The sequence below is a fragment of the Equus przewalskii genome, chromosome 22 (genome assembly GCF_037783145.1).
Source record: "Equus przewalskii isolate Varuska chromosome 22, EquPr2, whole genome shotgun sequence".
Taxonomy (NCBI): Eukaryota; Metazoa; Chordata; class Mammalia; order Perissodactyla; family Equidae; genus Equus; species Equus przewalskii.
This window is the reverse complement of record NC_091852.1, coordinates 5,214,553-5,238,179: the sequence shown is the minus strand read 5'-3', so window position 1 is coordinate 5,238,179 and position 23,627 is coordinate 5,214,553.

Here is a 23,627-nt window from a genome sequence, read left to right as displayed (position 1 = left end):
GAAAGGGTTGGATTGGCTGATGGATAAACTCATCAACTAGTATATTAAATTGTACACCGTTGAGGCCTAGAATAGTGCCTGGCACATAGTAGGTACTCAATATATGCTTGTTGACTGAATGACCAAGATTCTGCATTTCTCCTTATAGGAACTGTATAAGAAACTAGTTAAGACATCTATTATGCAGAAATGTTACTTCATGAAATTAAAAATATCCAGAGTGTTAAGAGGAATCAATTAAGAACATCAACCGTTTATGGAAAACTAACTCTCGTAGTCAGAGTTATGAGAATGAGCTTCAGCCAAATAGTTCAATAGAGACCACTGAAGACCAGAAACTGGTTACACAGGTGCCAGAAGAGCAAGAAAGCGAGCAGGGGAGGGTGAGGCAGCCTGGAGATTAGCCACTGCCATGCTTAGGTGGATGGAAGAAGAATGGAGGAGACAGTGCTATTGCAGCCCAGATGCCCAGGCACCCAGAAGGAGCTGGAAGCTGGGGCTGTGGAAGGACAGGCTGTCTAGTGGACTAGCCACTGCCAGATTCACAGGCAGAACAGAGAGCTCCCTGCTCCCACCTCCCACTGACACCTCCCATAGGCCAGATCCATCCAGAAGCCAGCTAGCAAAGGAGGATGGGAACTGTAGTTTGCAGGGGTGCATGCAAGGACTGCGAATGAGTCTGAGGGCAAACAGGCCCAGGTCCGGCATCCTAACTAGGCTGTGTACCAGACATGTTCTAGACAAGGGACCAGAAAACCCTGGCCCATGAGTCAAATCCAGCCAGCTGCCTGTTTTTGTAAATAAAGTTTTATTGGAACACAGCCACGCCTACTCATTTACATATTGCCTATGGCTTCTTTCATGCTACCCCAGCAGAGCTGAGTCTTTGTGATGGAGACCATATGGCCCACAAAGCCTAAAACGTTTATTATCTGGCCTTTTACAGAAAAGTTTGCTGACCCTTTATCTAGATTATATCTAACCCTGACAACCACATGCTGGGTAAGTATTTCCACCCTTCCTTTACAAATGGGGAAACAGGCTCAGAACACACACTCGGCTTACCTAAGGATGCCCATGCCAGGCCTGAATGAAATTTCCATTTGCCCTCCACCCAGTCTGTTACTAAACTCCAAGTGCTTTCATCGCACGCTTTGTCTCCTAACCTAACCTGGTCACTGCCGTAGGGGCCCCTCAGGCCCCGTTGAGCCACCCCATGCCCCTGAGCCTCTGCTGAAGCAAAGACATGCCTTGGTTTGGAATCTCTCCATGGCGTGTCTCTGTACCTCTTTGCCTCATCATCAAGTTCATGCTAGGAGGTTGGGCGACATGGAATGGGCCTTTAGTCATTTTACAGGAGAGAATCAGAAACGTTCTGGGGCTTGAAGCTCCCTGTGTGTTACGCAGTCCTTTCCAGAAAGGCAGCTGTCCTTAAGAAGCTCCCTCTTCCCCTCTCTTCTGGTCTGTGCCATTATCACGACTAAGCGGTAAGAGCAAAAGATTCGGGAGAAGGTTTCTGACATAATGGAAATCAATGTTAAAATGAGATTTGCTTTACAAAATTTACAGTATAGCCAACTCTTTAGGAATGCTTCTCCTGTGAAGCTAAGTACACCTGTCTGATGAAATAAAACCCCTCAAAATGGAATATTATTGCCAATATCTCTCTGCGTAGCTTGGAGATTCATCCTGGGTGATGGTATTTGTGAGTCAAGCTGCATTGTCTTTGTGCGCAACAACAGCAGCAAGAAGCTCCTGAAATACATAGGAACTTGTATTTGTTGGGAATTCCAAGTGATTGTGAGGTAGACACCGCTCGCATTTGCTTTGCTCACACAAATGGTGAAAAATTGCATCTCTGGGGAGAATTTAAAGGGATAAACTGAATGCATGTGAGATTAATGAAATTAGGATTTACATGTGATGACACACAAAAAGAACAGAGCCACGGCTGTGAGATTATTTGACTTAGCATTTAGCCAACACAGGTATTTTTATAATGAAATAAGTGTGCACTCTTGCTTCTATAGAAACTATACTCCTGACCCACTCCTCATGTAATAACCGACACCAGGTGTGTTTTTAAAGCCTAGATGAAGCTCTGCTGACCACCCAGACTCTCCTCCCAGCCTGCTTCACGCCCTGCTCTGACCTTCAGAGGTTTGGAGCGGAGCTTGCTCCCTGGGCGCTGGCCCCCTTGGTGCAGGCGGCAGGCACTCTCTTCTAAGTGGCTCTGGAGCTCAGGAATCTATTTTCGTCTTGAGGATCCTGGGTAAATTTTAACTCCCTCTTTCCAGAAGTTCACAATGATTTCATGAGAGGCACATGATGGATAACGTGGGGAAACCTTGGGCTTCAGAGGCTAAAAGACCCGGATTTAAATCCTTCCATTATTAGCCAGTTCTCTCATGAACCTGGTCCCTTGTTTTGGCCTGAGAGGGAGGTGGGGACATCTCTGTGGCAAGCTGAATAATGGCCCCAAAGATATGCAGGTCCTAAGCCTTGGAATCCTGGGAAAGTTACCTTATATGGAAAAGGGTCTGTGCAGACATGATTGAGTTAAGGACCTTGAGATGGGGAGATTATCCTGGATTACCCGGGTGGGCCCTAAACGCCATCACAAGCATCCTTATAAGAAAGAGGCAGAGGGATATCTGACACAGAAGAGGAAGAAAGCAATGTGATAGTGATGGAAGCAGAGGGAGAGTGGAAGATGCCGGAGGACTGGCTTTGAGGATGGAGGAAGGAGCCACAAGCCAAGGAACAGGACTGCTGGCGGCTACCAGAAGTTAGAAAAGGCAGAGAAATGGATTTGCCCCTAGAGCCTCCAGTGGGAGCACAGCCCAGCCGACACCTTCACTTTAGTCCCATGAAACTGGTCCTGGACTTCCGGCCTCCAGAACTGTAAGAGAATGAATGTGTGCTGTTTTAAGTCACCAAGTTTGTGGTAATTGTTACAGCATCCACAGGAAACTTATACAGCCTCCCAGTATGATTGTGGTGTGGAAGAATCATGCTTGAGAAAGGATGCCAAATAAAGCCAGAAGATCATGCCCAAAGCTAGGGGGCAGGATACGAGGTAAGTTAGGAGTATCTGAAGTGACTTTGGGGGCCGAGTGCAGTAACTGTGAGAATAAACCCACTTGCTCTCCGAAGCTTAGGCTGGAGTATAAGAGTTGCTCCCAGCGTTGGCACTTAGTCTCTGGCATGGCTTTGGCCCACTATCCCCTGTGCCCCACCCGCTGCTGCTCTCCTTTGGCCATCCTGGTCTCCCATTATGCCCACCTGATTCATAGCTATGTCACTCATGTCACGCTGGAACTCAGGTTCTGGGACGCTGTGAGGGGCACATTTTCTGGATCCCACATCCGTGATCAGGAACTGCCCCTTGCCCAGTCTGCACTTTATCTGCTGGGCAGTACAGATCTGAGCCAGTGGGTTGGAGCCGGCTGGTTGATTTTCAAGGAGGAAGCCCATCAAGAGGACCTGAGGACCCAGGGGGAGGAGAAGCCGTAGTAGAGGAAAAGGCTATGTGGTCAACCACGAGGCCTGAAGCTCAGGCGTTGCCTTTGAGCCAAAGAGAGCTACTCCTCACTCCAAGGGCACCAAAGGTGTTTCCACAGAACTCGAGGAAGTGTTGGCTAGAAAAAGAGACTTGCCTCCACTGCCTGAAGGAGCAAGCTTGGCAGCTGAGAGGACCTGATGGAGCTCCAGATGCCCAGGTGGGTCGTCTAGACAAGTGGCCAATGTTAAGACTGACTCACAGAGTTGTTCTTGGGGTATTGAAGGAAGGTCACAGTCACACTCACACACCCTCGCGGCTGCTTAGGGCATGAACTCCAGTATCCCCGGGAGCAGAGCCCGGAAAACCATGGACACAGTTAAAACAATAGCCATCATCAAAGAAGCAATAATCACAACAAAAGCTTCATTTTTCTACCTTCCAAGAAGTGTAGGAGTAAAGAACTTTGCAAGAAACTTCATACATTCACTCATGTGCTCAAGGCCTCTGGTCATCTGTTTGCACGGGGAGATCAGGAGCATGCTTGGAGAGAAGCAGCCTGAGGGCAAGAGGAAGCAGGCAGACAGTTAGGCCCAGGGCTTGGGCCAGGCTAAGAAAAGCATGGTGTTTGCAGCCCAGCTGTCTCCTGACCCAGCCTGCAAGTAGAAGCTGGAGGAAGGATGAGTTAGGAAGACTGGTAAAACCTCCTTCAAGCCCCGACCTGCCCCACTCCGTGGAATCGAAGCCAGGGTCGCTTCTCCAGGATGTACAAGGGAGATCATTACAAGTGCTCTGCTGGTTCTTCTATTGGTGGTTATTCACAGGTAGTCGCAGCCCGGCTGTGAGGACAAGGAGCTCTCCTCGTATCAGGCCAGAGGGTGCTGAACCTGAGAACAGTGGTGCTCCCCTTGGTGAGCCGAGTGGGCGAGGAAATCAGACACAGCGATAACTGGTGGGAGACCAGACTGAAGTTCACATCCACGACTTCTGTCCTCACCCAGCAGCCTGAGCTCACAGATGTCCTGTCACGATTCAGCCACAGAGCAGAGACAGGCCCCACCAACACCCAGTTGTTGCAAGATGATAGCAAATAGGAATGAGGAGGGGCAAAACATCCCAAAGGCGTAGGGCCCCAAACTCAGGGGCACTTGGAAGAGGGGACTTTGCAGAGGGTGACGGGGTTGGCAAAAGTCAGGAAGGAAGGTGCCACCTCCTTTTTCAGGCTCTCACAATCAGGCAACCAGCCCCTTGCCCTAACCATGCCAGGGCCGGGAACCAGACGGTTCAGGACAGCTTTTACATCCCAGAGCCCATGGAAAGCATTTAAATTAGGAATCCTGAATCTGCTTCTCCTGCTCCTCCTGTTCCTTCACATGGAAAGCACAATAAAGGTTGTTCCTCCCATCTCCCCTCACTCCCTCTGCCTCCTGACTGATCCCGGTGCTTCTCCATGTGGCCCTGCATGGCATGGCATGCCCCCTCCTTTTAGGAACTGTGAGTAGCAAGCTGTGTTTTCAATGTTGGCCTGACCGCACCTGAATACTAATAACACCTACATTTTGAAACCATATGTGCCATATTTAACCCTGGACTGGTGTGGCCCAGGAAACTCAGGTTACATAAGTCAAGTTCTTAGATGAGCACCTTGGAGGGATCTGGAAAAGCCTGAGCTTTTTCCTCACTCTCCCTCCCTTTCCTTGGCTATGACCTCATTGACTTGCTCTAGATGCTCTAAGCTTTCCCAGCAGCCTCATTGCTTACACCTCTCAGTTTATGCTGGCATCGTCCCTCTTCCCAGAGAGCTGCCTAAGCACTGCTCTCATCTTGCTGTCCCCCATTGAGTGGCTGAGTGTGAGGTCACAGTGCTGCTGGTGCATCAGCATTTGCTCAGGCAGTACGGTCAGAGCCTGAGCTTGCATTCTTTCCCTCCACTTGTGGGCAGTGATCTGTCGATACCCTGATCCTCAGCAGGCTCCTCCTCTTGAACTTGGTCCAGACATTGCACAGATGAGTTCTTACAGGCAATTTCCAGCCCCTTTATTGGGGGCAGCTCTATAGTTGATTATCCAATTTTCCTATTTTGCTTATTTATTCCATCCACTCTACTGAGTCTGGAACTTACCTCTTGGGTTTGCCACTCCTCCTTAGCACCTCTTCTGGAAAAGCTGACCTGGAGAAAGCATTGTATCAGTAGGCTTCCGTTAAAAGCAGAGTCTGAGAGAAGTAGTTTATTTGGGAGAGATTCCCAGAAGTTGGAGTTTGGAGGGAGGCATAAAATGGAGAAGGAGGAAAAGCCAATGGAGAATGCACAGTTTTGCTGGTCCCCAAGGCTCAGTCCCCTGGGGACCTCTGAGGAAAGGACCTCAGAAGTGTCCATCTGAATGGCAAGATCCTGGGACGTTTTCCACCGACTCCTGTGACGCATTGCCAGAGGGTTGCCCCAGGGATGTTAACGCCTCTCTGCTTCTGGGATGAGCCTGAGTCTAGGCTGAGTGGTCCTCCAGGGCTTGGGAGAAAGTCTGGAGGCAAAAGAGCAGGGAGGCCCTTGAGATGAGACTCTTAAGATGGGAAGCTGGCAGCATGCGTAGAGTCCATCCCAGGTGTGCTAAAATCAAGTGGGCTTAGAAAGAGTGTCCTGCAGAAGGTGAAATTTAACTCAATCAGCAGTAGCTTTAAGAAAGGATTTGGAATGCAAGAGTTTAAAATTGATGACCTAAATGGATGGTTTCAAAAGTACCTGTAGATCTTATCTGGGTGGGTGATTCCTGTTCCTCCTATGTTCAGGAGAGGGCCTGACCTGTTTACCACCAAGGATTTCTGTAGGGTGGAGGATTAATACTTTACTGGTCACTTCGACTCCTCTACTGATACCCTTGCGTTATTATCATTGCTTCTCTAATTTGATCAATTAATCAACACGTTCATCCCCAAAGTGAGACTGGTTAACATTGTGAGATGAGAAGGCATGTGACTTCTCCCCTTTGCTTTTCTCCCATCTGAGCAGGTCCTGGCTACACTTCGTCTCAGAGAAGATTCCTTTTGGGGCTGAAAGGAGTGGAAGCCAGCAAGGATTTCTGGCTTGTGTTTTCTAGAAGTCTAAGCTTGGGAAGGTAGAGGGTTTGCAGGGGAGGCAAAAAGCTGAAGGGGACTTGATGAGCTAGAAAGTGTGTCTTGTAGAAATGCCCCATCCCAGATGAGGAGATGGCCCTTGGCTGGGGAGAGAAAGAGGTGGGAGAGAGAGAGAATTGTGGTCCAGGAGTAGTGGGAATCCAGGCCCTGCTGTTTGTAAGGGCACCCTAGGATGAGATAAGTCTCCAGGACAGAATGGTTATGTGACACATCTAATTCCCATGTCCAAAGTCTGGTGCAGAAGTACCAGAAGAGGCTGTAGACAGAGACAGGAACTATCTTAGTAGCAACCAGTGCAAACAGTGATGGAGCCCCCTACCCATAATAGTTTGGCACAGTGTAAGAGTTTGGATTTTTGGTATGACCTTCAGGAAGGGGAAAGGAAAACAAGGGAAGGGTTGAGGGTAATTGTCCTGCCAGCCTAGTGAAGAGGGGGCTTGAAGTCGGTAATGATATTGATTTATGCAAAGTAAGGAGTTTTTGGATGCTGGATGCATACCCACCACACGAACATTTGTTGAGTGTTTACCACGTGGCAGGCATCATGTTTGACATCGAGAATATAAATACGACTAAGGCATAACCCCTTTCTTCAAAGATGCACACATCTAGTCAAAGGAGCAGACATACAGGGTGATAATGATTTGAATAAACATGTAATATATACATATAATAATGAGTATCTACAGGCATTATGAAACCTAAGAAGAGGGGTGGAGGGAAGAGTTAAGAGAAGGGTTCTTGAAAGAGAAGACATTCAACTTGAATCGTAAAAGGTGAGTGGGAATTATCCACCTGGAGGATGGGTGGGAGGGGATGAGAGGCTGTATAGGCAGTGAGAAGAGTGTGAGGAGAGAGGTAGAGGAGTTTGTGGTTTGTATTAGTTTTCTACTATTGCATAACAAATCACCAGACATTTAGCAGCTTAAAATGCTGGTATATTTATTATTTCACAGTCTCTTGGGTCAGGACCCTGGGCACAGCTTAGCTAGATTCTCTGCTTCGGAGTGTCTCCCTGCTGCAAAACACAGTAATACAATTTGCACGGTTCAGTGGTGAGACTATAGTTGAGAAAAAAATCCTCTATAATACATATCTCTGCAGCCCATTTTGATAAATAGCTGGTTAATTTACTCCTCTTACCCCCTCATCAGAAATTGTAGTTCAGTGTCACTTTTGGTTTTGGAAGGAGGTAAACTTTTACTGAAATGTATGACTTTGACCTTGGAGACTGAATTATCATTAATTTCTTCTTTCACGAGTTTTTAAACGTTTCCATCTGACCAGTAATCATATGAACATGATGTTGACACTTTCCCAAGTAATGGCCAATACTAACAATAGCCCAGGAATGCAGATTTTGACACGGCTGGATTTGATGATTTGCACATCTTGAAAAACTGTTGGAATTTCCAGGTGAGGCACTGGAACCAAGAGGGCTCAGCCTTCTTTATAACCTGAAGATCATTTATATCCTGTCCTGCACACTGATTCCAAAGGGTCTCAGTGTCCTCATAGGCTGTTATCTTCCCAGCATCTTTCAGTTATTCGGCCCCTGAGACTGCTCCGGAATCCAGGGCTCCCAATAAGATCCAATGTGATGTTGTAATCTTGGGCTCGATTTTCCTAATATTGGATTTACACAGCGTTTAAGGAAAGCGTGTTGGGGTCACTACTCTCCTGGAGCTGTTTACTTTGGAATTGCCCTGAAACCTCTGAGCATTCTTCAGCCATAGACGTCACTGTGCTTTCTTGTGCTGAAAGCTGCATTTTGAAAGAGAGCCTTGCGTCACCTCCCCCAGGTACTCCATTATACTGCTCTCAGCAAGGTTTCTATTGAGATTTTGCTAGGCAATTATCCATTTATCTTAGTTTTCAAACTCATTGCCATCAATTTGCACAAAATATTCTCTTACAGTTATTTTGATCTCTTCTGTGTCTGTGATTGTGTCTCATTTCTCATTCTTTTTTTTTTTTTTTAAGATTGGCACCTGGGCTAACAACTGTTGCCAATCTTTTTTTTTTTCTGCTTTATCTCCCCAAACCCCACTGTACACAGTTGTATATCTTAGTTGCAGGTCCTTCTAGTTGTGGGATGCGGGACACCACCTCAAAGTGGCCTGACGAGTGGTGCCATGTCCACGCCCAGGATCCGAACCCTGGCCCACCGCAGCGGAGCACGCGAACTTAACCACTTGGCCACGGAGCTGGCCCCTCATTTCTCATTCTTAGTCATAAATATTTTTTCTCTCTTTCCCTAATCAGGCTTACAAGGGCTTCTCTTTTTTTCCATTGGTCTTTTCAGAGAATGAGATTTTGATTTTATTTCTCTTTTCTCTTTTCTTTTTATTTTCTTTCTTTCTAGTTTCAGTTAACTGTATTGCTCTTTTTCTGATTCATTAAAATGAACCCTAAGTATCTTTAATTTTGGCCTTTGAAGCCATTTAAGGCTATAATTTTTTTTCTAAGCACAGTTTTTGCTATGTCCCAGAGATTTTATTATAAAGTATTCTCATTTTAATGGCTTCCAAGACAGTATAAAAGTTCAGTTTTAATTCATCTTTAATACAAGGTTTGGATAGAACTATTCCTTAATTTGCAAGTAGTTGAAATTCTTCTTATTCTTATTATTAAGGTTATGATTGAGCATGTAACCTCTACAATTGTTACTTTTTAAAAATTTATGAAGATTTTCTTTGTGGCCAAGAATTTGATTTATTTTGGACTTACAAGGAAACACATTTTTCTATTCAGAGATGTAATTTATTACATACGTGTTAATTTCTCTATATCCTCACTTATTTTTTGCCTTTAAGATGTGTCCTGAAAGAGCTATATTAAAGTACCACTATTTGCATTTCTGATAGTTTTTGATTTACATATCTAGCAACTATATTGTGTGTGGTCTGAAAAATTTCAAACAAATAAATTATATAAGTGAGGTCATGAGATTATTGTAACCCAAGATGCCTGGCAGAAGCAAATATAAATCTTCTCTGGGTTAACAAACATTCAACCCAGGCCTCGAGGAATTCACATATATAAATCCAAGAAAATTGAGCTCACTTTCAGAAATCATAAAACACACAAGGAAACAGGGCATCATGAATAAAAAAAGGAACGAAGATTAGTGGATACAACAGATAAAGTAAATGTATTTAATATTTATTCACAAATATTTATTGTGTCCTGTATCAGATACTAACTGCATTAGGTACTGGTGACACAATAATGAAAAAACCCCAGAAGATATCCCTACCTTTAAACATTTACATTCAAGTTAAATATATCAACTATGTAGTCTTCAAAAGTAAAAGGTGTTACAGAGAAAAATAAAGCAGAGCGTGAGTATAAGAGGTATGTAGGAGGTGACATTCTCAAAAACTTGAAGGAGATGGGGAAGTAAGTCATGTGCATTTCTTGGTGTCAGATGAAAGCTTTCTATAGCAGGCGAAAGTTGGGAGGTGGGAATGTGCTTGGCACAGAAGTGAGGTCAGGATGGATGAGGTGAAGTCAGTAAGCAGGAAAGGTACGATATAAGGTCAGAGGGGCAATGAAAAGAAGTAAAAAAAAGGATTGAAATATAATTATGGAAAAAGACTTTTAAAATCACTAAGCAGCTACAAAAATGAGCCAAATGAAATTTCTAATACTGAAAAAATATCACAGTTGATATTCAAGAGGCATTGGATGGTTTAAACATCAGATAAGACGCAGCTGAAGAGAGAATAAATGAACGTAAAGACAGAACTGAAGGAATTCTATAAAATACAGCAAAAAAAGGCATAGAGATGGAAAACATGAAACAGGTTTCACATGCGTTTAATGAGAATTCAAAGTGGATAGAAAGGAGGGAAAGGGGCAAGCAGCATTCAAAGCCAAAATTGGCTTAGTATTTCAAGAATTGAGAAAACACCAATTCTCAGTTTCAGGAAGCCCAATAAATCCCAAGAGGGATAAATAAAGAAAAACTCATATCTAGAAACAACAGAGGGAAATTGCAGGACACCACAGACAAATAAAAATATCAAAAGAAGCTAGAGAGAAGACAAATCAGCTACAAAAGAATGATGGTTAGACTTACAGAAGACTCATAATAGCATCAATGGGAGACAAAAAAACTTAAAATAATATTTATAAGTGTTGAATGTATGTCTAATGACTATCTATTTACTGTATTGTCTATCTAATAAAACTGCCATTTCAAAGATAAAGCTATTTTCAAATAAACAAAATTGATGTTTACCACCCAGAGATGTCTGTAAAGGAAACCTGGAAATGTGTATAATCAGCCAAAATAGAAATGATCTCAGATAGAAGATCTGAGATGTAGGAAGGAGGGGAAAATATATAAATTGGTAACTGTAAAAGTCAATATAAAAGCTATTGATTCGGTAAAAGCCTGATAATGATGTCTGATTTGTAGATTAAAATAATAGAATATAAACACTGATTAAGAGGGGCATAAATCATTGTAGAGATGATTAAAGTTAATGTTCTGGAGTTTTTGGATTCTTTGTGACAAAGGTGAAGATAGGGATCAATTTTAGAGTTTTTAGGTTAAATTTTCATGTTAAAATTTTTAGAGAAACGACTACCCCTCAAAAAAGAAAGAAAAAAATATTGCGTATAATTTCCAAATTACTGAAGCAAATATTGGAATGAGAAAAAAAAAAATAGTCAATATAAAAAAGATCCAGAAAGTAAGGAGAGATAGAAAAAAAAGAAAAATCAGAGTAGGCATGTAAGTGAGCAAAAGTGAGGCCATCTTGTTATGCAAAATGGCCCCAGCCCCTCCTCTGTGTGACTACTCCCTGCTCTGCACGTACTCTAAAAAATTCACATGCTCTCCTGATTTATGGCCTCTGCTTACATATGTGCTCCCCGATAACTTGATAAATTAAAACTTTGTTCTATGAATTTCTCTCCAGGAACAGGCTGACCACAGGCGGGAAACACACCTACAAGTGTCCATTGCAGCTGACAGAAGAATGAAACAATGTGATGCCTGGAGCCCGTTGTGCCTGGAGACCAACATCCCTGGACCCCCTCTTCACTGCCCATTTTCCCTATATAACTGCCTCAGGATTCTGCAATCCTTGAAGATGGTTTTTGTGAGGTATTAGTCTGTCATCTTCCCGATTTTGCTGGCTAATTGAATTAAAACTTTGTTTCTCGATCCCTAACTTGTGATTTAATGGCTCAGATGGCAGCAAGCAGAGTAAGCCCATTGCTCGGTATCAAGCAGCACAAAACCAAATGATAGAAATAAATCCAAATACCAGTAATCCCAATCAATGTCAATGAAAAATCAATTCTGGGGGCCAGCCCTGTGACGTAGTAGTTAAGTTTGGCACACTCTGCTTAGGTGGCCAGGGTTCACAGGTTCGGATCTTGGGTGTGGACTTACCCAACTTTTCAGCCATGCTGTGGTGGTGACCTACATATAAGGTGGAGGAAGATTGGCACAGATGTTAGGTCAGGGCTAATCTTCCTCAGCAGGAAATAAAAATCAATTCTGATAAAAGACAAAGATTATCAGATTGGATTAAGAATCTTTATGATTTTGTTTCACAAAAAACATAAAAATAAGGACAAAGAAAGTTTAAAAATAAAAGGATGGAAAAAATATGTACAAGGTAAGTAGCAACCAAAAAAAGCTGGAATACTTCTGTTAATGAAATAGAGCTGAAACAATATTTAGCAGAGATGGAATGAGTCAGTACATAAATGTAAAAGATTCAACTCACTGGGAGATTTACAATTCTAAACTTGTAGACTTTTAATAAAATAGCCACAACATATCTAAAGCAAAAGCTGATACAAGTGCAAGGAATAAAAGAAAGCCCGTTTTTAGTAATAAAACAGATTTTTAAAAATTCAATAAGCATATACAATGTTTGAGTAGTACAATTAAACTTGATCAAATATTTGGAGTTATAATTAACTGCAAAATACACATTCTTTTTATGCACATATGGACAATTTGTGAAGTATAATCACCTATTAGGATACAAGACACGTTTTAACAAGTTTGAAAGATTGACAACATATAACACGTGCTCTCTGATCACCAAATAAATGTTTTTATGATCTGTTTATACTTAAAAAAGATGAGTATAAAAATTCAAAGGTGTGGAATTAAGAAAAATTTACTAATCAACCCATATTAAAAAGGAAATCATATAAATAAGACTGTATATAGAACTAACATTAATGAAAATATTGAAACTTGTGGATGCGGTTAAACTAGGATTTGGAGGTAAACGTAAGCCATATATTTGCATTTAAGAAAAAAAATAAAGGCCAAAAATTAAGGAGGTAAGCATCCAATTTAAAAATTAGAATAAACCCAAAGACAGTAGAAATATAGATTGAAAAGAAAACAGATAGGGAGAATCAATGAGGCTAAAAGAGGGTTATTTGTAAATACTCATAAGATTAACAAAACTCTGTCAAGGGGCTGGCCCTGTGGCCGAGTGGTTAAGTTCGTGCGCTCTGCTTCAGCAGCCCAGGGTTTCCTGGTTTGGATCCTGGGCGCGGACCTACACACTGCTCATCAAGCCATGCTGAGGCGGCATCCCACATAGCAGAACTGGAAGGACTTACGACTAGAATATACAACTATGTACTGTGGGGCTTTGGGAAGAAGAAGAAGGACAAAAAAGAAGATAGGCAACAGATGTTAGCTCAGGGCCAATCTTAAAAAAAGAAAAACACTCTTTAAAGAGGAACAAGAAAAAAATAGATAAGCCAAATAAATAAAATATGAATGAAAAAGATAGCTATAGATGCATCAGCAATTTCAAAGACAATGAGAAAACATCATGAACCAATTTTATGACAAAAAAGTTAAAAAGTTAGATGAAGTGGACAAATTCCTAAAAATATCTAACTTATCACAAGTGATTCAAGAAGGATGAGAAACCAAATTAGTCTTATAACCATTAGTTGATAATTTAAAAATCTTCCCCTGAAAGAAAGCAGTATGCCTAGATGGTTTTACAGGTAAGTTCTCCCTAACACTTAAGGAATAGAAAATTTCAATCTTACAGAAACTTTTCCAAAGAATATAGAAAGGGGAGCACTTTTCAACTCATTTAAAGAGGGTGGCGTAATTTTAATGCCAAAAGAGAAAAGGAAATGAAAATAAAGGAAAATCACAGGCCAATCTCACTCCTGCATATAGATGCTGAAATCCTTTACAAATATTAGCAAATTGAATTCAACATACATAAAAACACAATTATCTCACGACCAAGTTTGGTCTATGAAAGGCAAGAAAGTTTAGTTTAACATTAGAAAATTGATTAATATAATTCACTACATTGATAGTAGAAAGGGCAAAACTATTTGATCATTTCCATAGATGTAGGAAAAAAAATCACTTGATAAAATTTAACAGCCATTCACGATAGAAACCTTTAGCAAACTAGAAATAGACTGAAACTTTGTCTTCCTGATAATAGGTAACTAGAAAAATGCTTTCAGCAGATATTACACTTAATGATGAAGAAGAGAAGAAGAAAGGGTGTAATTAATTATTACTCTTTTTCTCTAGTGTGCTAGATAGCCTAGTCAGAGTAGTAAGGCAATATAAAGAAATTCAATGTACAACGGGTAGAAAAGAAAGACAAAATTTTGGGATTGCCCACACCTTGCAGTAAAAAATAAACCAAAGATAAATGTACTCAACCCATTTGAGCAATGTTAATCTGATTTTTTAAATTCCTTGTTTACATAAGTCCAAACCTTAGAGCATGGTTTCTCAACCTTGACACTATAGACATTTTAAGCCAGAAAATTCTCAGGGGGAGGGGCTGTCTTGTGCATTGCAGGGTGTTTGGTGGTGATCCTGGCTTTCACCTACCAGATGCCAGTAGGATCCCCACCCCGAGTTGTGAGAGCTAAAAAGGTATCCAGACATTGCCAAGTGTTCTTTGGGGGACAAAACTGCCTCCACTGGGAACCACTGCCCTAGAGAAACATCCACCATGACATCCAGGTAGACCCTGCCCCCACATAGTTTATTCATGCGATGTCAATAGGGTTATCACCTATCTACATCTCTCACACGCCATGCAGCCAGGTTCAAGCCATCTATCAACACAAAGCGTTTTCTGTAGGCATTTTCTGTTGATTTCTTAAGTTGATGCTCTCGAAGGCTGCCCCTGAACCCTTTACCTATGACTGTGAAAGCTGAGGCAGGCAAATTTCTGCTCTTGGAAAGCTTTTACCCACAGCTTCCTATTGTGGCTAATTTATTCTTCACAGCCTTCAGCATGTCTGGCTCATGGGAAGGACTCCACAAGAGAAGACTCATGAGCGAGCATAGTCTTTGTAAGCCAGGGAGGCAGAGATTTCATGAGTTCTCCTTTTCCCCAGGAGAAACAGCTAAGACTCTCAGAACTTCTTTGAACAACAAGGTGAAATGGAGTCGTCAAATCCTTCTCGTGGCAGGGAGGGGGTGTGGTGTGGCATGGTGTAGCCATCAAAAGTCAGCAAACTCACCTTGAGGTGGGGAGCAGTGTAGGGATGTATGCCCTGTGTTGGAGACAGTTTTAGTGAGGGTTATAAATGCTGAGAATCAGGTATAATAAGATGATGTCGTTCTGGGAGAGCCAGGCCAGCCCCACTCCAGTTCCCAGGGAGCTTGGTATAAATGTTTCAATAGCTCTATAAGAAAACAATAGCAAGCAGTCGCTTATTAACATCTACCATGTGCCAAACCTTTGAAGAAGCATCTGGTTCCCTGTATCAGTTAGGACTCTTGCGGCAACAGGAAACTCAAATGGTTTAAACCTTGAGGAAATTTGTTGTCTGACATAACTGGAAAGTCCTGAGGAGGGGTTGGCATGTTCTCCAGGCTCATGCTGTCATAGGCTATGGCTTAGTTTCTCTCTGATTCTCTTATCTCCGTCCTCCTCTGGTTGGCTGCTTCATCCTCAGGCTGGTGGCTAATCTCCGCCATCAGTTCTTGGGGCCACATATTTCCTCACCCATAGCTTCTCTTCCTCCATTTGCAGAACAAAGGCCCACTTAGGACACCAGTTCACCCTGAATCAATCACTATCATGAGGGTGATGCCGCACTCTGACTACCTAGGCCCGGACTGTGTCCCCATCCGCAAACCAGTCACTGTGGTGAGGGGGCTTTGGCAGAACCAATCGAGGCCAGAGCTTGGAGCCAGTTCCTCCCAGTCCGTGGGGCTTCTCCATCAAGGGTGGGCTAAGTGCTAGGGAGTCGACCATGACACCCACTGCTCCACGGACTCCAGGGTTGAAGGTACTGTGACACGTGGAGGTCTCGCAACATGAGGTTGAATTAAAGAGCTTTCGCTCTGTGGAGCAAAGCCCTCCATAGACTTCTGCAGCTCATAGCAGAGGGTCTGCACTGGGGCTTGAGGCAGGGTTGGAGCAGCCCAGCCCAGGGAGGCAGACCCCGAATACTAACAGAGGGAGTTGTCGCCTCTGCCCGCTCTGGGCCTATTTGCCCTCACACTCTTTCTTCATCCTTCTGCTTTGCATCTCAAGGGGAGAGACATCTATCTGCTTTTCCCAGACTCTGAGGTCCCTTGCCTTCTAGCTGGGTTTTGCCAAAGGGAGGCACTGGCAGGAGATGGGAAGATAGGAAAAACGGAGAAGCCAGGGTATTTCTCCCCGCGCTGTGCCTCAGGAAGCATTCTGTAGCAGCAACGTCTCCTCTGAGCCAATGGCTCCAAATCCCACTGGACAGGCCTGGTATGGTTCCAGAATCCTTCCAGCATCCTTGCCCCATGGGTCTTGGTACCACTTCATCTTCCCTCTGTCACTCTAGCCCAGGTGTGGCAACAGCTCCGCGTAGTTGCCAGTCTCTGGATTGAGCTACCCTCTGCCTTTTGGCTTATCAGCTCTTCTATTCACTTCCACCCCCCATGTCACCAATTCCCAGCAGTAAATTTCCTCTGGTTTAAATATGTAGAGGGCTTTCTCTTCTCCCGGTTATTCCTAACCCAACCCTTGAATTTTTTTTCCAGCCTAGTGTGGCCTGGAGAAGCAAGGGTTACATTTTGAACCAAATTAAGCTGAGACCTCCAGGGTGTTACTGACCCAACCTCTACACTTCAGTAAGCAGCTCTCCATTCAAAATTAAAATACATCTCCTCTGTTATTTTCCCCTACCTCTGGAGTCAGGGGTCGAGGGGATGGTGTCCTTGGGGATGAAGCATTGTGATTGTCAAAAGCATTAATGACAACTGATGGAACGTTTAGGTCTGATTTACAAGTAATGCTGGATTTGCATTAGCGTGGTAGTTTTAAAATAACATCCATGCATTAGATGATATTCAGATTTAATGGAAAAATAATGACTGCATTAAATCAGGTTTTATTGTTATGGAGGGGTTTAATTTGGCAGGACCACTTTCCTTTTGTGATCTAGAAAGGGCTCAGTTGAGGAAGGTGGCGCTTCCACGCTGATTCTTGACCTACATCCATCCTGCACTCACCCAGAGATGATTGTACCTTTTAACCAGTTAACCTTTTTCTTTCCGTTTTTTTGGTTTTTCCTCAGAAGGTGGTTTTCACTTGTTAAAACCTTACAGATTAATTTTAAAGTAATAAAAATTAAACAGAAGTCATTGTTCTTCCTTGCTTTATGAAATGGAGTTTCATTGTGGGTTTTTTCAGAAAGAGGAAATGCATCATTAAAGTCATTGCATTATTTATCAGAGAAGCTAATGAAATCGTAACCGCAGTAACTGGATGCACGCGGCACAGTGCTGGTTGGAAACACTGCCTATAAAACCCCAGTTAATCACCGCGGTGCTTTTTAATACTTCAGCTCGTGAAATCAAAATCATTGCTGTATTTGTGGCAAGGCCTCAAAATTCTTGACTCTTACCAACGTGTGAGAGCCACAACTTTGGGGTGACCATGAAATTTGGTCAGAATTTGCTAGCAGAGGCAGGAGCAACAGTAGGTTCTAACGGGACCTCAAAAGAGGTTTAAAAGATTTCCTCCCCTCTTGCTTGTCTCTTGCTGCAATGTTACCTGTGAATTTATTGAGTTTTCCTCCCACCGAGGTCAGCTGTTATCACAGAGATAAAAGCTGTAACTATGGAGAGAAAAGAAACCACAGCAAACACGTAGATCAGTCCTTAATTTTACACAAGGGGAAGTTGAAGCTGAGGATATAAGTGACTTGCCGAGGGCAGGGTGAAACTCAGATCTCTCTTGGTTTCCACACTTGGTTACCTCCAGCAGATGGCATGCCTTGGGGCCTGGGCTTTGAGGTTCTGGAAAGGTTTGGGAGTCTCAGGGCTAAAGGGAACCTAAATGGGTGATCTGTTCCTGGGCCTTGCTTGCTCCTGGGCCAGCAGCAAATCCATCCTCTCTGTCTTCCATGCCAAAACCCCATCACCTCTACTGCCTTCCCCGTCCTGTCCCTGCATTTGTCATTTCCTCTCTCCTTCGCTCATTGTCTCTTTCCCCCATGTCTCCTCACGCTGAGGAGCATGAAGCCTGGCAGGTGGGCTTTTATGGACATGAGTGCAAATCCCACGCACGTGGGAAGGCCCCTTAGGCGAGTGCTGGAGAGTTCTCCACATCCCTGGACACTGTCGGGGGCCTTGGCTGGTGACTGGGCTGGAGTCTCTGTGTTCCCCATCTAGCATTAGTGGTAGCTTTATAGAGGTGACAGAGACATGTTCAAATCATTGACACTTGTTTATTCTATCTGACATGACCAGAATATTAGGCTAAAATGCACTCAATCTTATACAGTCTGGTGGCCTTTGTTTAGTCTGTTCTTAGTTCTTTGCTTGCTCCTCCAGTCAATCCTTGACCTTGGAGATCGTACTCTCAGCAACTTGCCCACCTGTCTCCATCCTTTACACTCTCCTGGTCTCTACATCTTAAGGTCCTGGGATGGGCAAGCGACCCTAGCTGGGCCAAGGAGGACCTTCCTAGATCATTTGAACTTGGAGCTCTGTCTCTCTCCAGGTGGTACATGAACTGTAGGTATAACGTTTGGGAGCTGTTGGAGACCTTGTCTAGAAAGTCAACAAAAGGAAGAAGAATGAAGCTGATATATGGAGACAAACAGAGCTGAGAGATGGTCACAGTGTGCTTGGTTCCCTTTGCTCCTGAGGCCCAGCTGCAAACCCCTGCCCTGAGTGCAGTCTAAGGGTGATGCTTTCTTGGATTCTGAATTGAGACCCAATACTCTCCTTTTCTGCTCTACATCTAATTGGGTATCTGTTACTGCAACACAAAGGGCCCCAAAGTGTACACCCCCATCAGCTGATTGATTGCTTTGTTCATTCATGGGTGGAAGCCATTGAATGTTTATAAGCACCCACTAAGTGTCAGCCTTTTACGGGCTCTCCCTTCCTTATCTTGCTCACACTATCCATCCATCCTTTCATATTTTCCTCTTTACTATGTAGTAGTAGACAGGAAAAAAATCAATTTTTAATAGCTGTTTCAGTTTTGATAGATTGGAAAGAAGAATTGGCGAGGAAGGTTCTGCGGTATGAGTTTACGATGGGGTTTAGGAGGTAGGACTCTACTATGAACGTGTGAACGTGTGATTAAGTAATCTGTCACCAAGCTTCATGGGATATTTATTATTCAGTGGAAGCTACTAAAGCAAGAGAAGACATACTCCTTGTTCCTGAGATGCTTGCAGTGAAGGAAGTGGGAAAGGATCAAGACAAATGTGAAGTTTTTGCAAATAAGGAGGGGAGATCTATGTTAAGGGGAAATGATTCGGATCCCCTAACACTTCTTGCTAAGAAGATCAATTTGAGCTTTTATAGCACTTCTCATTCAGACATCTCAAGGTATATGATAAATACTAGCTTACCATGGCTCACCATCCCTGTGGGTACCAGAGAATTAGAATAGGGAATAACCAGGGGACTGAAGGGACAGGAAACATATGTAACAGATGTTGCAGGGGGAGTTAGGTAAGCAGAATTACCTGTACTGGAACTGGGCCACAGTACCAGCAAAGAATGAGCTGTCAGACATTGATCCAAGGTGATGACAATATCACTCTATCAGCTCAACAAGGGAGTAGTCAGGTTAGTTTCATTCCCCATTTCCCCACATACATTTCTTATACTATTATGCATGAAAATGTTTTATTTGAGAATTTCTCAACATCTCTATTTCCAAACTAGATGCTTCCTGTAAAGCCTGCATCCTCTTCATCTCTCCCACATCATCTGCAGTCACCTTTCCACTTGCCCAGAGCTACTGACCTTTCCCTCTTGCGCTGCCCTGGAGCCTGCATAAGTGACGAGCAAGGGAATCCGTTCCCATTGGGACTTCAGAGAAGAAAGATGATGGCGCATTCTTCTTTGAGCTCTTCCCATTTCCCTTCTTCCCTCACTTCCGACTTGGACATCTCATAACTTTTCCAGGTGCTGCCTGTTCCACATCTTCTTTCTCCATCTCTCTTCTTTTCCTAGTTCAACAATCTCTGAAGACTTGAGAAGATCAGGTGGATCAGAAAGGCCAGTTCCGATTGGATTGCAGACCTGGGTCCTTTGAGTAAATCTAAGTAAAATGGCTACAGACTTCACAATTCTCGTGTTCAGATGTATAAAATGGAGTAATTCCTTTTGGTAATAAAATTTTACTTCGGGCCTTGAGCTGCCGCTTTTCCTAGTACTGTTCAGATATGGGATCACACTACTTTCGGGTAAACTCAGGCAACTTTCATAATTTCTCAATCACTTCAGGTTAAAAATTTAGCTACATTTGGGATTTTTTTCCCTCTTTTATAAACGTCATTGCCCCACCGGTTGGTATTAAGCTTTAGGAAGGGGGCTGTTTGCTCAAGTGCCATTTTCCCACTCAATGGTCTCTATCTGATGATGTTCTCAGCCGCCATCCCTGGAGACGTGCCTTGTGTTACCTGGTCCTTGGAACTGACCACTTCTGCTCAGGGCCCCGCTGAGCAGCAGCCTTGTGCTCATCACATCCGCAGTGGGTGGTTGAAAGGGAGAAGACTCCAGTTCTGACTGATACATCTACTTTCTAATTCTCTTTTTTTATATATATACCTGAACCCCTAGTTTTGAGCTTTACACTTAGGAATTGGGTGTCTTTGTTCTGTTTTCTTTCTGAAACTCTAAACCCTCCTTCCACCATCCTTGAAAGCCAAGCATCCTTTAGCCAAGGGAGGGATGCTAAAGGGGAAAGGGAAAAACATCCTAGTTAACTTCTCAAGGATGGTCTCTTGAAAAGTCAAATTCTTTGATCACATATATTTTGAATGCAAAGTAAAAAATGAAAAACTTGCTAGAAATCTTTTGTTTTAGTTAAAGTTTTTAAAAAGACACAGTATAGAACTTCCCATTTTCTTATAAGAACTAGTAGGATGTGGGTGTGGGGGGAGAAGTTGGATAAGCTGAAGTTGCCCAATGTGCATTGATGATAGAGGCTATGCTCAGAAATCAAGGTTTTCATAGTTACAAGCAGAAGATTCCATTTCGTCTATTATCTGTCCACTATCACAGTGAAATGTTAGATCAAGATGACAAAATTAACAATATGGAAAGTTATCAGATTTGATGATGGTGTTTTTGAAACACTGATCCAGAGATCACCTACTCTAGGAAGAAATATGTTAAATTCACCCTCATGATATGACATGATTAGGTAGAAAGGTGTGAGTTTGTTTTCACCAACCAGGAAAGGAGCAACAATACATAGCCAGCACTCACATGTGCATTTCCCTGTATGCTTCTAGCACTTGGTCCCTTATAGGTGACACTGGATGATTCCATTTCCTGCTGCTACTCAGGGGGTCCATTTGAACTTGCTTCTTGCTCCCAGAAAACTTTACCTGACATGTTTCCTTTTGAAAATAAGTATTTTTTGAATTCAACAGCTTAAAATCTTCTTTTGGCTGAAACATTTCTGTCCTTCACAATTATTTCTTTTTAGTTTTGCAGTACATATAATCAGAACAAAACTCCCACTGCTTAGCACTAAGATAAAGGGGGAGATTATGTTTATGGATAAAAGGAAGGGTCAATACTAAATGAGTGTGTTATGGGGAAGGGCCAAGCAAGAGGGGTCAAATCAGATGAAGTGGGGTGGTGCCTACGAGAGACCTATTAAATGATCTGGAGGTGAGATCAGAGATGAAATTCTTTCTAAGACTTTTTTTTCATGAACTACATGCTTAGTACTAAATTGGTTTTAGAAGCTGTATTAACATGTCTGGTCACCAAGATACGAAATGCATACCGATTTACTATGCTAACTGTCATCTTAGCATTCCACTTGCTTGGCTGGTCATATTGCATGGGAATGCAGCAGGGTCCCAAAGTAGTTCTGCTAAACCCAGTTCTGCTGGAGTTAAAGGACAAGTGACAGAAGAATTCTCATTACAGGCAACAGACGCTGACTCTGGATGACTTAAATAGAAAAAGAATGGTTCTCGAATTCACAGCCATGACGGGAAGACTGGAGAACAGGGTGAGAAAATGGTAGGAGCCAAGACAGAGGCAGGCAGCCAGAATTACAGCCATAATCACGCCATGGGGACAGCCTGGTGGGGACACCACTACCACCGCCTGTAGACACTTAACACTTTCCTTGTACCACCAGTGCTCTGAACTCTGATCCTTCTGCCTGCCACAGCCACTGGAGTGAGTCTGTACTGCTCCTGCTTCTCTGCTGCTGACTCCAGAGTCAAAGTCCTAGGATGGAGCAGCCAATTGGTCCCATCTAGGGCATGTGACACCCTAGTTCCGTGAAGCAAGGGAGGGTGACTAGCTGCCTTTTTACCTTCTGCAGTGAGAGATGGTTTCACCACTGCCTCGTGGCTGGTTTGCTTTCCATGATGAAGGCGAGATTACTGCTGTATGTTAGCAGCACCCGCCAGGGCTTTCCTTTCTTGGGTGTGCAGCCTTGGGATTAGTCTTCTAGATGCATCACCGTCGTGCACTTTTCCTTACTGAAGCATCTCCGTTTGTTCTTGGCACATTGTCCAACTTGCCTGAAGCAGTTAATGTAGCTTTAGAAAATATCTAAGAGAGTAGCTTATGTCTGAGAGAGTCTGGCTCTACATATAGCAGAGCTAGAAGCTGCCAAAATTAGAATTCTCTGATAACTCAAAACAAATGTCCTATTTATTTTTATAATGCAACAATGTAAGAACATGTAATTCAACAACCAAACAATGAATGACCTTTAAGCCTCGTTCAGCATAGGAAATTGCTCCTATCTGTAGCCATAGATGATGTCTAGACTTTAGGTCAGAGTCCTGTTTCATCTGAAGATGTGTAAGCTGAGGATCATATCTTCACACGCGAATCCAAGCCGCAGCTCTCCAGGTGGCCCAGGTAAACACAGGTTATGCGCTTGACCTAAATCAGTATAGAAGATTGAGCTTTTTAAAAATTCCATCATTTAGTGTTTCTTTTGTCAAACTGCCATACTTATTACTTTCTTATTATCTCTCAACCTTTGTAAAATCCAAAGCTAACAGTATGAGACAGAGCCATTCATTCAAAAAATATTTATTTGGGGCATCCTATGTGAAAGGCCTCATGCTAGGTATAGGGCATTGAATAGTGAATAAGACATATTCCATGCCTAAGAACTTATTCTTAAACTGAATTTGTTTATTTATTTAAAAGACTTGTTTTAGTCCTCCTATAATCCAGGCACTGTGCTAGGAGCCCAAAATAAAGCAGTGAACAAAATAAAATTTCTGTTCTTGGAACATAGATGTAGTGGGGAGGCTGACATTAAATCACACATTCCACATTATTTATAGAATCATGCTTGCGACTAGAGCTACAAAGGATAAGCCCAGAATGCTATGAGGATATGATGGAACGCGTTCTCTGAGGAAGTGAAGTGTGGGCTGTGCTCCGAAGGGTGAGGAGGAATAACTGTGATGGAGACACGGACGGGGAGTGTGAGGGCAGGAGTAAGAGTTTGGGAGCAGAAGAGCCTCTTGCTGGTACCAGGAGAAAAATGGCCCAAGA